At 54.5% G+C, this 15,364-nt stretch overlaps 1 pseudogene; it reads left to right on the forward strand.

Annotated features, from left to right (window-relative positions):
• The first annotated feature begins 2,869 nt into the window (after positions 1 to 2,869).
• LOC136154591 (protein EOLA1-like) lies at positions 2,870 to 4,535 on the forward strand (annotated as a pseudogene).
• Positions 4,536 to 15,364: the final 10,829 nt, after the last annotated feature.

Consider the following 15,364-nt stretch of genomic DNA (forward strand, 5'->3'; position numbering starts at 1 on the left):
TGACCCTGGACTGTGACCTCACACTAGTCCCACTCACCCACTGTGAGTCATCTCCACCGGAGCCTGACCCTGACAAGCAGGGCTCAGTTGCTTGTCTGCAGTTCCCCTCCTGGTGGGGACCAACCACAAGTCCATGGAGGGTGGCCCACTGACTGTGGCGGCCCCCAGATTCTTCCAGAGTGGCAGTGTGAGCAGAGGAGTCATTTTCTCTTGTTCTTTGCAGGGTTTCCTGGGCTGTAAATCACCATCACTCCTGGAGAATGGGTTTCTGTGCTGCAGGCTGAGGCATCCTGGGAACAAGCCAGCTGCTGTGATGAGCAGAGCACACCTTGAGGGAACCTGCATGTGTGTTTCTCATCAGTTGGGCCCTCCTGGGACCCCATGGTCTGAGGACCCCGCCGAGGAGAAGACTATGGTGGCTTGTTGTCCAAGATTGCTGTATTGTCACTGGTGACTTTCTCCCTGTTGCTCTGGTCCTCGTGCAGGTGAAGATGCCCAGTCAAGCAGGCAGAAGAGTGTTTTCTACTCTGGCCACCAAGTAGGCACCCTCTGCTTCAGCCATAGGAGTGCTTGCAGTCACTTCTTATTCAGGGATTCCACCCATACAGGTGAGATTTGGAGTCACTCAGGAGGAAGGGGTAAGGTTGGCTGAGAAACTGAATGGCAGAAACTGGGCAAGCCTGGGATCGAGTCACATACCCCAATAGAAGACATAGCAATGATCAAGCCCCAGGGGCCAGCCAGGTCCCTTGTACCAAGCCAGACCCAGTGAACAGTGTGACCCTTTGTCACCCAGCACATGGGGAAACTTTCAACTGAATGATGATGCTCAGTGCCAGCCAGGGCGTGAGGACATAACACTCTTGCCTGTGGTTGGGGGAGTGGAAACGGGGAAAGCCTTTGTGGAAGGCCATTTGCTGGTGTGTATCAGCATCTCGGATGTGCGCCCTGTGCCCCAGGCCTCCTCCTGCATAGCTCTTCAGTGAGTGTGTGGTCATGTCAAGTGGCTGTATTGGCAAATGAGTTTTCCCTTCCCTTCCATCAGGAGGGAAGCATCGGTAACTTGTGGGACCCCAGACACTGGGAGGTGTAAACAGACACCATGTAAGGGTGAAAACAGACACGTGAAGATGTGCAGACGTGGAGGAGTGTGCCTGAGGTGCTGGGACTGGATAAGCCATCCCTCTACTCCCTCCTTGCTCCTGTGGAGAGATGTCCGGACAGGGCTGACCCTCTGACTTCATTTTCCGGCAGTCATGTCAGGGTCCCACAGGCTGGGTGGCTCAATCTGTGAACCGTGTTCATTCAGGAGGCCAGCAGCTGAGGTCGAGGTGTCGGCTGATGTAGGCTATCATGAGAGCTGTGGAGAGTCTGTCCCATCTCTCCCCACTCACATCCAGGGCATTGCTGGCCTTGGTGGGTGTGTCTGGGCTTGGAGAGCTCCACTTCCTCTTCACCCCATTTCTCCTGTGTGCCCGTCTGTCTCTAACTACGTCCTTTGTATGGGGACAGCTGTCCTGTTAGAGCAGGGTCCAACCTAATGAGCTCACTTGACCCCATCAGCTCTGTGAAGACCTTTCCTTTGCCTGTAAGGTCACGCTGAGGTACTTGGGATTGAGACACCAGCACCTGAATCTGAAGGAACATGATGTGACTCCTCACAACCTACAAAGGCTCTGAGGTAGGAACACACTGGAATGGTCTAAGGATGGAAGGACGGCCTTTGTAGCTACTGGGGGTGAATCCAGGGGCGAGGAGAGCAGGTCGCCAGGGTAGGAGCCAGATCACGTGGAGCCTTGTGGGCCTGTGAGGACTGTCTGTCTTCTGTGGTCAGGGAAGGAAAGGCCCAGGAGGCTCTAGGCTGGGTTCCTCTGGGCTTTGTCCCTGTCCTCACTGTCTTGTGGAAATGTAGGCTCCCTGCTAGGTGCTGAGACCCTGCTGGGGTTCAGGCCCATGGCTGTGCTTATCTGACTCTCCACCATACAATAAGCAGAGACTCCGCTCCAGATACAAGAATAAATGTGAGTATGGATTGCCTGTGGTCAGGTCCCTTGCAGTCATGGGCTATCTCTTTATCTCTTGGTGCCTCCTCTGCCATCGAACGAGGTGACAGTAACCTAGTGGATTATTTGAAGTGTGAATTCTGTGTTCCCTGCCATCCCAGGCCCTGGCAAGGACACAGATCGTGCCCATTCCAGTAGATCCTGCTCTCCTTCTTTCTTTCTCTAGGCTCTGGGCAGGGTCCAGGGTATCGGCCGAGAGTGGAGGAAGTGGTACGGGAAGGGCTGGAATGAAGGTGGCTCTGAAAGGTGTGGGGAAGACACGTGGCAGGGCCAAGTGAGGTCCAGGGTGGCCTCAGGGCCAAGGCCAGATTGGTTAGCACGGATCTGCACTCAGTAGTCCTGGGCTAAGATGGGGGATCTGCAGAGCCTGGGTAGGGATGTGGCTGGGGAGCTGAGGCATGGGGTTTTGTACCAGGGATGGGACAAGCCAAGCCCAGGACTGTGCCTGTCTTTGCTGGGAGAGGACCAAAGCCCGGCCACTGGGCTTTGAAGCCAGGGGACCCATCCTCCCTCCTCAGTGCTCCCTCTGTCTTGGATCTCACCTCGTGCCTCTCTCTTGCTGTCCTGCCCTCCTTCCTGATCTCCCCACAGACTGCATATGATGGACACCACCCCCTATCATCAGACCACGTGGAGACAGATGGAAGGAGCCAGCCCTCTGTGACCCTCCCCTCTGTGTCAGCAGGCTTGGAGGATGCTCAGACATGTGGGGCTGATGTCCGGCCCAGGGATTTGAGCTTGGAGACTGCTGTGCCAGGCTCCTGACCTTTGTGGTTTGTTTCCACAGCCACATGAGACCCTGGGAAATGAAGTTCAGCTGTCTGTCCTTCCGACAGCCTTATGCAGGTCTCATCTTAAATGGTGTCAAGACCCTGTAGACAAGGTGGCGGTCCATGCTATGTGGACCCAGCACTGTACCCTGGCTGTCCACATTGAGCACCAGGACTGGGAGGATCCAGCCTGGCAGGAGCTGCTGGAGCAGAGGCTGGGGATGAGCCCCGCCTACATCCAGGCCTTGATGTCGGTCAGGGACAAGTTTAGCCATGGGGTGACTGGTGGCAAGTGACGTGGTGCCTGATTAGCCCCTAGCGCTGCCCTGGATCTCAGCCAAGGCTATGCTCATTTATTTTCTGTTGAACTGGTTGGTGAGGGGCGGTGTGGGTCTGAGGTTTCCTCAGAGGGGCAGTGAGGGTCCCTGGGCTGGAAAATGGCGGCCTGAGGTCCCTGACCAAAACTGTGGGCCTCAGTCCTTGTTTGTGTTTTGAGATACAGAGACGTGTCCAGGTCTGCACGTGGCATTTGTCTATCTATGTATGTCCCCATGTGTGTGTGTGTGTGCCTGACAGAAATTATGATAGGCAGTGCAGCAACCAGCCTGGGTTCCTCACCCCCACTGCCAGAAGCCAGGCCTGAGCAACTCACCTGACTGCCCAGGGGTGAGGCCCCACAGCAACACCTGCCTGTTGGTGAATCGCTTGAGGACCTGATGCCCACAGGCTCCCTGCCAGGGCCTTCCTTCTCTGTCTCTGCGGCCTGCAGTCGTCAGACTGAGAGCTGCCCCTGTCCTGGTGGGTTCGTGGAGTACCAGGCCTCTACCTTTCATTTCGCTCCCTCCCCTGCTGGGTCTCACCCCGAATTCCCTTTGCTGAGGTGAACCCTTCTGAAAGGCTCAGCCAGAGGATCAAGTTCACCCCAGTTCTCCTCCTTAGTCTCTAGGAGGTGCAACTGTTAATCACCTTGTTCTCCATCTGTGTCCTGTCTTTGCACACAGGTCTCGTGGACATTGAGTCACTTTGCTGTGCCCAGAAAACCTAGGTCCCAACGAGATGTAGAAGTGGGAGAATCAAGCCCTGCTACCTGACCTTCGACAGAAGTACCTGACTGTGCTCGCCAACCCCTGGTGGCTGCTGCAGCCTGTCCCAGGGAAGGCTGGGAAGGACATCTTCCAGGTGGACATCCCTGAGCACCTGATCCCCTTTGGGCAGGAGGCCTGTCCAGACTGGGCTCTCAAGTGGAAGGTGACCGAGAGACGAACTCATGGTGACACCATCCAGTTGCCGTCCTGCCCTGGATGTGCCCATTTGGTTTGGTCTGAATCAGCCCCACCCTTGGGTTCACTGCCCACTTGGTGCAGGGCTGGGGGCCAGGACTCCCCTCATGTGGTGCTGCTCTGGACTCAGGGAAAGTCTGCAGGAATTTGACCTTTACAATAACATGGCCTCGACACTCATTTTGGCCCTGCTGTGTCTGGGTGCTTGAGAGAAATGTGTTGTTAGGAAACTGGTTAGTGATTTTCCCTCTTTGTTCTGGTCCAAACTCCCTGATGTTGGAACGGTATCCAGGGGGTGATAGAGAAGGCTGGGGGCGGGCCTGAGCCTGAGCAGCCGGCGAGGCCTCTGGCAGGCAGAGAGGCCCCCGGGCCCTGAAACAGGCCGCGGTGTGTCCTTGCAGGTGACCCTTGCCCTGCTCTAAAGTGTCCCTTGGCTCACAAAGTGTGTGTGTTGGTCACAGTGTCTGGCCACTCCCGGTCCAAACACAGGCTCCTAAACACAGCTGTGAGGGCAGAATGACAAGGGCTAGTGTCCACCTGGTAAAACCTTGTACTTGTTTTTGGGTTTGGGGTCATGTTTTTGCAAGGCCCTTGGTGGGTGGGGTGACCCTGCTTTCTGGTGGGCCTCTTGGGGAGGCCCCTGGATCAGGAGCTGGAGACGCTCAGCTGCTAATCAGAAACTTGTGTCATCGTCGGGGGGACACAGCAGGAGCCCCTTCTGCTTCAGGGTGCATGACTCATGGAAGGTGACACCCCCCATAGTCAGGAGCCAGACTGGGTCTTCTACTGTGAGGCAGGCAAGGACCAGGCACCAGCCCGTCCTGGGCTGGCCTCAGCACTTGGCTCGGGAGCCACACTCTTGGCTGAGGGCTTGAAATGCTGCTGCTTCAGATGAAAAGGGACCATGGGGACTGGACTGAGGCCTGCCTGGGGTGTGGGCTTCCAGCCTCATCTGGCTCACCCAGGGCCCCGTGTGAATAGCATGGACAGATAGAAAGAACACAGACTCGCAGTTCTCAACTGATTATTTATTTACTCTTGTGGAGTTTTGCTATACTTTATTAGAGCCAGAAATATATTTTTGATTACAAGAGAGTGGTTTTGAGTGTCCCTGGGCACCTGGCAGCTCAGGGATTGGGGTTGTTCTTAAACTGCTCAGAGGGCACACTTGTAATCTGAGGATTCCTCCTGTTCCTCCTCCGCCTCAGGGGCCTTGTTTTGGGCCACGACTGAAACGGCTGTCATCATGATGGAAAAATAGGTGTTGTACATAGTCATTGCTCAACCATGCAGTAGCTGTAGGTACAGATGTGGCATTTCTGGATGTGCCCTCGCAACTGGGGCTGCCCTGCTTCTGGGGAGATGGTTTGCCCTGGCCCACACGGCTACCCTGCCCATATACCAAAGGCCACAGAACAGAAATGATCACTGGCCCGGGATTGCGTCAGCAGTTGGTGTATTGTTCTGGGCCTTCTTGTCAGCCTCTTGGGTGGACTCATTGCGATGGAATCGCTGAAAGCGTCTGGTCACCACTGCATGCTTCTTTCTTTTTGGGGTCATTGTTGCGCTGGTGATGGGCTGAGCAGTTGTTCTGGGGTTGCCTTTCCTCCGGATGTTCTGTAGGAGAACAGGTTTATCTCTCTGAAAGTTGGAGTTGCGATAGATCTGAAAGAAATGAATCACTTTAGCCATCTTTGGGGAGAATAGCTGTTCCTTGCCACCCTCCTCCCCACTACCTTCCCAGCCTTGCCTAACTATGAAGACGAGGTCTCTTCATTCCTGGTAGGTTATGAGGCCCTAGCAAGTGCACTCCCTAGAGCTCCCCTGGGGCCGGCCTCTCTTGAGGTGTTACTGGTCGTTCCTGACATCAAGTGGCCTTTCAGGGTCTAGAGTCACCCCTGTGGATCCTGTCTAAGGGGATTTGTGGAACACGATAGGCCCTGCTTTCTCCTCTTTCCTTAACCACCCTCTCACAAGAATAAATTATCCTAAGGGCTCATCAAGTCTAGTCTCCCCAGAAGGGCTTTCTACATTACCATCATCTTCTCTGCAGAGCGACCCAAAGGGCGGATTTTACTGAAACCCTACAGGTTAAGTTCACAGATGAAGCTCTTGATGCTGTCTGTCTCAAAGATCTGCACCTCTCGAAGAGGTCTGCACCTCTGCGCTGGAGGACCTCTGTGTGGAAGAGATCTGCCTCGATGACCACCATGTCTCCCTCGTCGTTCCAGTGCACAGAGGTGAAGGGGTTATCCTCCACGATCCTCCAAAGCTTCCTGGGAAAGGACAGCATGAGGACGGCATTGTTCTCTTCCTCGTTGGCTGTTTCTTGGTTCGGGCCCTGTGGGGGCGGGCTGTCTTGGGAGCCTGGAACTGGGCTGTCTGGTTGGTCCCACTGCTTCTCTAAAGCCTCCCCTGAATTGACATTTGGATCTGGGGATATATCAGGGTGGTGCCCTGCTGCAGGCGCCCCATCAGTTGATGGGGCCAACGGGACTGTGTGTGCCTCGTGGGAACTCTGACAAGCCATGGAGCCAGTCTAGCTCAGAAGCATTGTCTACCCATGCAGTGAACGTTCAAGGAAGAAGGGCCTCAGACCAGGGTCAGGATGCCCAATAAATACTTTCTGGAGATTCTAGAATCTGGATCATGGGCCAGGAAGTCAATTAAGTGGTCAACTTCCTTAACTGGTTCATGATGTCACAGAGGTGATGTGGAGAGGCAGCCCTGGCCCAGTGTAGGGGAGGGAGTCTGGGACGGAATGAGATCCCCAGCTTGTCTCTTGTCTGAAAGTACAGACAAGTGTGTTTCAGGTTGGCTGCAATGGCTCCTATCTGCTGCCAGGCCCCTTGTTTCAGGGGGCCAGGCCCTGGATGGGTTGACAAACCTGCCCCTGACTCCATCCCCCCCTCCCTACCAATGGGCAGTCCTGTGGCTGGCTTCTGCTAAAGGTCCAGGCCCTGGTGAGTCCTAACTTGGCTACCACCGAGAGAGACCCCAGGGATTAGATGGGCCCCTGGCAACTGTCCCGCCAAGAAGATTGGGTCCATAGGGGGCTGTATGGCCTAGCTTAATTTGGTGGTTCCCACCCCCCAGACCCCTGGCCATGGCCTTGCCTCTCTTCCAGCTTTGGTCTCTTCTGGCTGGTGTTGTCGGTTGGTAGCTCCCATTCAGAGGGCCCCAAAGTCAGAGTCCTGTTGTCCTGTCCTAGCTGTCCCCCAGGACAAGCTCTCCCCAGAGTAGGGATGTGCTTGAGCACAGGGGGAGCAACTTCACGTTCCACTTGACTGTTCCCCAAGCACCTGAGACACATACTCCCCAGGACACCGTGTGGTAGGGCACAGCCAGGCGCTTTGCTGAGCTTGCAGCCTTCTGAGTTCTGCCCACCCCCAGACATCATCCCACTGCAGATCATAGGCTGCTGTCTTCAATTTCCATTTCTTCCCATAAAGACTGCTCCCGTGGCCCCAGAGTGCTCACTTTGGGAATACCTATGTGTGTGTTTTTCTCATCCAATTCCCAGAGCCTCAGATTCAACCTCCCTGGAGGCTGCCTCAAAATTACTGTTTCCTTTCATCAGTGGGTTGCTTGGGCTTCTGCTCTCCCGGGTCCTGCCTCCCATGTCCAACTTGCGTGTCTGTGGGTACCTGCCCTTTGAAGGAGTTCATTGGGGGTTCAAGGTACAGCCTGTTTTGTTGAAAACAAGCACTTCACTGGTCCTCTCCGAGGCCATGTCTGATCTTCTCTGCCTTTGCCCCTGTTTCCACTGTGGACCTGTTCTCCCTTACCCAGATGGCAGGTACATTGAATGATTTAGTTGGCTCATGGATTGGGTGCTTTGCAAGGGGCCTCGTTTACACACACTCACTCCCAGAGGCATGTCTGACTTGTTGACCTAGATGTGACCAAAGGAAGCCCCCATCTACCTGTATTTGAAAATGGATGAGAGTGGGACTGGATGAAAACCCAGTGAGCATCACCTGTCTGCACATGGGCAATAGGGCAGTGGGTTTGGAGATGCATGTTCTCTGACCTTTCTGGGCCACTGGTCTTCAAAATCACCATGTATGGAGCAGACCAGCACCTTGGAAAGGCCCGTGTGTGAGGACCCTAGGACACTATCCCCCTAGAGACAGTGACCCCGCAGTTCTGCCACTCAGCAGGGTCATTTGCCCTGTGTGAGGGTCAGAATCTGGTGTCTGAAAGGGGCAAGTTGAGAGGGTGTGGAAGAGGCTCACCAAAGGGCCTTTCAGCCTGAGGACTGGCTGCCAGAATGGAGGTCGCAGGCATCCACCTGTGCGTGCTCCATTGCTTTTGCCGCCTAAACAGGTTGACAAAGCATTCCTTCAGATCAGTTCACCTGACTGGGACACGGTCCTAGAGGCTGTGATCATTGGTGGGGGCCCCTGGGGGCTCCTCTGAAGGGGACCGAAGACCGTGGTATCCGTGGCAGCCTGGCTAGGTGGCCTTTCCTGCCTTCACCCCTGCCACTCAGGGCCCCTCCTTATCCCTGGGTCCCGAGGGATCTGCCTTTTCTGGTCCCCCTCTTCCAGGTACCACCCAGGCCCTGGCAGTGGGTTTGCATGGCACTGAGGAGTTTTTGTCAGCTTTGGCTCAGGACACTTGTGTTGTGCACACACAAGCCCTCATGACTTCCAAGGCCTGCCCTTCTCAGCCTCACTCTCCTGTCCCTGCCCTTGGCATCCACAGCCCAGAGGCACTCCTGCTGCTCTCCTCCCGCACTGAGGCTGTGGAGATCTGGAGCCTTGGGGATCTGCCTATGTTAACTTCTCTCCCTTATCAGAGGAGGCTCCTGTAGGGCCTTATCGCAATGGGCACTGGGGCCATACAGTCAGGCTCTCCCTCCCTCCTGCTCGGTGAGGAGCTGGTCAGCCTGGCAGGTTCAGCTGGGCAGGAGGTCCCATGGCGATAGCAGGGATAGGGCGCTGTCCTCAGGAGGGAGGCACTGGGACCTGATGGAGATGCCGGCCCCTGGCAGAATCAGTTCTCAGCAAATCACAGAGCAGCCCCACAGTGCTTCTGATTTTCCACATCCCCTTCCTTCTGTGGGCCTGCTTTTTGTCACCTCAGAGGCATTGTGTAGCACTGAGAAGAGGAAGGCGTGAGAAGTCAGAAGGTCAGGCAGTTTCCTGGGGTGGGCCAGAAGGGCAGGGACTCCAGAGGAATTGAGATCAGGGCTCTGAGCCCACCCCGTCCCTCACAAGCATGTGGTCCTGGGAAGATGCCCAAGACCTGTGGCTTCAGTTCTTCGTCTCTGAAGCCAGCCGGTTTGAGGAGCCCATATGCTGGGCTGCAGGATGTGCCTGAGGGATGTGATGCTGCTGGCAAGGCCTAGCAGACATTGGCACTGTGATATCGGGGCAAGAATCCCTTACAGTTGCCTGAAGACACTCCTCCACTCTCCACTGTGGGAAGGGGTTGGCTGCTCTGTGGTCCAGCACGTGTCACAGAATATGCACCTCAGTAGGATGTAGAATAGCTAACCAGCCAAACATGATGATTCATAAATAAAACTAGGTAACTTTTCCAGTTAGACCATAGTGGACCACAGTGTTATTAGCTAGTTGTGTTCGATTCTTTGAGACTCCTTGGACTATAGACCACCAGTGTCCTCTGTCCATGAGATTCTCCAGGCAAGAATACTGAAGTGGGTTGCCATGCCCTACTCCAGACAATCTTCCTGACCCAGGGTTCGAACCCAGGTTTCCCACAATGCAAGCATGCTTTTATCCTTTGAGATACCCCAGAAGCCCCATTTCCAGTTACAGAGCCTGTTAAATGTGGGTGTTGAGGAGTGTTCCAGCAGGAACACTTCCAACAGGAACACCTGTTTCAGCAGGGAAAGCAAGAACCACTCTTTGCCTCTGTCCCAGGTGGTCTTCCATCCAAACCATTATATTCCTTCATTGCAGCCCCAGCAAGCCTCAAGTGTTTGATTAATGGCCAATTGCAAAAAGAGATAATTTGCAGCTCATTAACACCTTGGGTTCTGGATCTGCCATACCAGAAATGAGAGGGTAGTTCCATGGATTGTTTGGGCATCTTTCAAGGGAGTGAGACCAAAGTTCTGCAGGATTCCTTGCAGATATGGGGTGGAAAACACCTCCTTTAACCCTCTGGTCAACAGCAATGTGACAAGAGCCAGGACCCCTTCCTTCCTGCCCCAGAAAGAGATCTCTCTGAGCTTTATCCAAGATGCAAAAGGACACCTCACAGCAATGATCCATTTCAGACTTTCCCATCACCCCAAGACACAATGCAATACCCACCACCGAGCCTCATCACAATCACATCCCACAGAAGGAACCCAGCTTCCCAAAGTTACAATCCACTCTGGTTCAAGCACAAACCCCAGGGTGTTCCTCCTGTAGCCCCACCACCCTGCCCTGTGTTGCCTTGTTCTATGGGACTAGGGGATGTCTCTCCAACTTCCCCTTGTGACTGTGGCTCCTAGACCTTCGCTGTAGGAGTGGGAGGTGTCCTGCTTCTCCCAGTGTCCCCACTGCTAACATGGCCTTTCAGGGAGCAGAGGCTCTGTAGAGGTCTTCAGAATAAATGAGCCAGTGGGCAAGGGGCTCAGATTAATTGTCTGCCCCGTCCTTAAATAACCCAGACAAATCCAAATAAACAGAGATAACTTAGCTTTTGAGAATGATACCCAAAAATGACAGAAACGTGAATTCACTATGATCACCTTTATTATTACCTAAATCTTCCCCCATCAACATTGCTACTAAGTAAGCTCAGGTTTCCAAAACAGTTCTAATTCCAATTCCAATGTATCCTTTTCAGGGTCACAAAACAAAATGGAAAAGTGTCCAATCTCTTTTATGAAAAAGCAAAACTCTTGTACTTGAACTGGGTAACCACAAACACATTTTGATCCTCATCATTCACAAACTAGGACATTAAAGGTTGTTTAGCCTTCTATTAAACTATCAAAGTTTGTCATTTTTCTAAAGACAACAGAAATGAATCTCCATGTCATCCTAGAGAAGAGGAACCCAAAGATGCTACATACCAGTTTCCCCCAACTGGCCCGGTCCCTCACTTCTGAGAAGACTGACTGCTCTGTCCTCAATCACAGAGGGAAGGATCACCTGGCTGCTGCTCTGACTCAGGCCCCCTTTTTCTCCTCTCTCACCACCTCTGCAGACAGGGGTGGGAAGACCCTCAAAGCATTTTGGTTGACTCTGAGCATAAATGCCACGGCTTGCCACTTGCTGGTCTCCACAGGAACTCATAGCGAGCAGGGTGGCTGCCCTCCCCAGGGGCAGAGGAGGCCAAGGGGGATGAAGCCTCCCCCGACTCAGCCCCCAAGAGCTGCACCTCCATGGGGCCCTGGGCCTTGCCTGGGTCCTGAAAGTCTTCCTCGGGCTTGGCTTGGATTCTCAGCTCACTCATTTTGACCATGAGCGTGGTGCCTGGTATCAAACCACAGACAGGAGTGACACAGGGGAACAGATCCGGACCATGGGCTTCAGCTGAGAAACACAGCCGGGATGGTCTGGCACAGGCCATTTAAAAGTCTCCTCTTGAGGGGTCCCCTCAGTCTTCCCTCAGGGTCCTCAGTCCTCCCTCAGGGTCCTCACCTAACCTGCTTCAGAACGTAAGAATCTCCTCTCCAATCTATAAGGCCTCACCCCCTATATCAAGTCTCCAATGTCCCTGAGACCTTGTGCTCATGCAGCCAACAGGGTTGCCCCTGGGCTGACAGCAGGTGCCGGGACCGGTGGGATTCCCTGTGTCCTCCCTCAAGGTCCTCATCTTGAGCCTTGGTAGGTCCGGGGATGCCCCTTGTGTTGACCGGAGGTAGGACCCTCACACCAAGGCCGTCACTCCACCGAGACCCTCAGGGAGAGTCTGTGGACATGACGTCAGGGCTCCATGCCCAGAGTTTCCCAGAGCTGAGATGATGCCCCCGGCTGTCCTCATCCCTCCTTCTCCTCTTCACTTTGACTCTCAGCAAATCTGGGCACCACCATCTTTCCCTGACTTTACACCCCTTAGAACCAGGCTCTCCCCAGCCAGGACCCCTGAGAGGCAAGTGGGAGTAGAGGGTTCATTCCTACAACCCTGTCAGGGACTCCCAGGGCTGAGAGCATTGACAATGTGGATGCCCTGGGGTCCCAGAGCCCCCTTCAGGGTTCTACCGTGATTCCTAGTGCAACTGGGTTCCTTTACTCTGCTGACTCGAACCCAGGCACCTGACCCAGGCCCTCACTTCTCCCCTCCCATCAGGATCAGTGAGGTTACATCTGAATGCTGTGCTCCCTGTTCCTCCAGGGCTGTTGGGAGGGCCACACATGCATCCACTATGGACCCTCAGTCTCCTCTGGTCCTCATCTCAAGTCTTCACAGTACATGGGCACCTCCTTCTGCCCATATGAGACTGTGTCCCAAAGACCAAGCCTCTGACTCCCTGAGTTCATTGAGGAAGTGAGGGGGCGCTGTGAGCTCAGGCTGACAGCCTGGACCAGGGCCCCCAGGAGTCCCAGTTGGGGTTGAGTTGTGTTCTATAGGTTCCACTGGATGGAGTGACTGGACCCCCACATCCTGTCTCAGCAGGGGGCCTCGTTAACACTTCAGAGAAGGTTGCAGTAATAGCACAGATGCTGGATGGGGGACTGTTGCGCCCATGACCATGGGGAAGCACATGGAACCACTCACCTTCCCATGGGGGTCCCTCAGTGTAACCGCACCTCAGAAACTTTTGTATAAATGATGTTGTTTTAGCTGAAGAGGGTGAGCAGAGGCAGGTGAGTTAGCAAGAACTCCGCAGCCTGGAGATGGCCTTGGCTGCTCATAGTGACTTCACACTCCTCCTTTCTGGAGTATCTCCAGGGTCATCTCCTGGTAACTCTCTTCCACTGGTCTGAACGGATACCCTCCCCGCCCCAATGGCCCTTCTTGTGCCAGCGGGGCTCTCTGGGCCCAAGAATTTGTGAGTTGTGGGTTCTAAGTCCCCACTGGTCGGGTGACTTTAGACTCTTCCCCCAGGAAGGAAAGACATTAGGGAAGAGGGTGGGTGGCCGTACTGCCCTGTCCCCGGGGCCCCTGATGGCCAAGAGCTCAGCCTTACTGCAGTCCAACTCAACCCCCACGATGGCCTGGCCACCACCTGCCCACCTACAACCCACCAGAGCACCGCTCAGAGGCCATAGGTGCTGCCTGATCAAACCTTGGGAATCCCCAGGTTTGCTGAGGGTGGGAGCATACCGAGTTCATCCTCTGGGGGGTTTGCTCGGTGGCTCGGGGGGCTCCCTGGCTGGGACATCAGACCCTGGAGGCGGGGACCTTGCCTCCCTTTCCAGAGGCACACCGGATGGGTGAGCACCTTGCTGCCCAGTCACACGCCTTGCTTGTGGGGTAGGGTGTGGACAAGACTCAGGCCATGTGGTCTTATCAGCCTCCCTTGCTGGTTTGTAGCTCGATTCATCCCAGAGCCTTGGCTCATGACAGTTGCCACGGAATCCCAAGCAGTTCCTCCGAAGGAGAGCTGGCACTCCAGAGCACCACCAGCTTTGCTCACCGCAGGCTAAGCCTTGTTTCTGTCATCCAGAAATCAGCCTCTTCCAGCCTCCCCACCTCATCCCTGTTTGGCCATGGCCCCTCCCTTTGTGAAACGACAGAGCAAGGGAGCCCAGGGGACGAAAGAGCCACTGAGGACCCAAGATGAGCACTGGGCCAAGAGAGGCTTGGGCAGAACCGGTGGGAAATGAGTTGGCCATGGATCACCGGTTCCCAGGGGTCTGCCAAGTTGGGCCTCTAGGGTCACACTTACCTAGATGGAGCACTTGTGAGGCAGGCCCCCTCTCTGAGACACACTGTCTGATTGAATTGCATTTCCATTCTCCTAGACACTGTCGCCTCTGCAGCCCCAGGGGACAGAACTAAACCCATGCCTCTGGAGCCACCTGGCCTCTCTTCTGGAGACCTGGGCATGTGTGGGGCTTGAGACAGTTTGATTGTCCAGGGCCAGTCCATCAAGGCCATGATCCCTCCCTCCACTCCTGTGTGACTTTAGGCTGCCGACTCTGCCCGGCCCCGGAGGACGTGTGCTTAGCCACTTCACTCTGCAGACATCAGTCAAAATCTACCAAGGACTGAGTGGTGGGAGTGAAGTACCACATGGGTCTCTTTTGATGTCAGGCAGCCTTCACTTGGTAAATAAAAGGTGCATTTTGTGACAAGCACATGACTTGAGATTGCAATTGGCTCATCTCCGCTTTCTCTATAGATTTACAGGTAAGGAGGTGCCACACATGCTGAGGTTTCTGGGAACATGGTTTTGAAATAGCAGCATCTGCATGTGATTCCATGTCAGGAGGCAAATGAAAGTCAAGACAAAAAACGAATGAAATCTTCTGATATTTAAGGTGTTCCCCAGGCAGTGAACCTTTAAAAGGGGCTGTGTTTTGGCTTGGAAGTGAGCACCTGGTCAGGCATCACCGCAGCTCAGTGCTGTGGCTGACAAAGCCTTGGCCTGCACTGCCCTGTGTCCTTTCTCAGGGCCTCCTCTGTCTGCACAAGACTGCCAACAAGGGAGACCCAGCCTTCCGGTTCCTGTGGACTGGTGTGTGCACTCCCCCCTCACCTGACCTCAGAGCCCTTGTCTCTGTCGTGCTACCCTGGAGGGCTATTTGCTATGCTACTCAGGACAAACAGTCTTAAGGGAAAAAGTGGTTTATAAATTTATAAATTGTTGTATTACAAACTGGACACCCCAGTTAGCAGAGGGTGCTGAGGTGTGGCACCCTCAGAGTGCTCAGCTGAAAAAGGAAAAGAAAAGAGAAACAAGAAAATGCCACCAGGTACAAGCCCTGCAATGAAGCCAAATCTTGGGCCTGTTGTCCAGACACCAGCAAGCCCCCAGACTGAACACCCGCAGACCTCAGGCAGGGACCACAGGCTCCAGCCCTGTGCATCTCAGGACAGTAAGTGCTCTTTTGGGGCCCCCGAAAAGGGGAGGCCTAACTTCTCATCTCTCAAGTGAGGAACCAGCTTGACAGTGTCCCTGTGCCCGTGAAGCCACTCTGCCAAGCTCCTGTTAACCCCTTGTCAGGTCTTTTCAATGATTGGGTGCAGAGAGTCTGAGGGTCTTCTCCGGGTGTGTAGGAGGTGCCTGCATTGTGCCGGAGGTGAGCGGCCATCTGTCTTGCTTTCACGAGCAAGCAGCTGCTTGAGGGGACTCAAATACTCAGCCAGGCGCAGGATGGAGGTGTTGAAG

The sequence above is a fragment of the Muntiacus reevesi genome, chromosome X, assembly GCF_963930625.1.
Source record: "Muntiacus reevesi chromosome X, mMunRee1.1, whole genome shotgun sequence".
NCBI classification, from domain to species: domain Eukaryota; kingdom Metazoa; phylum Chordata; class Mammalia; order Artiodactyla; family Cervidae; genus Muntiacus; species Muntiacus reevesi.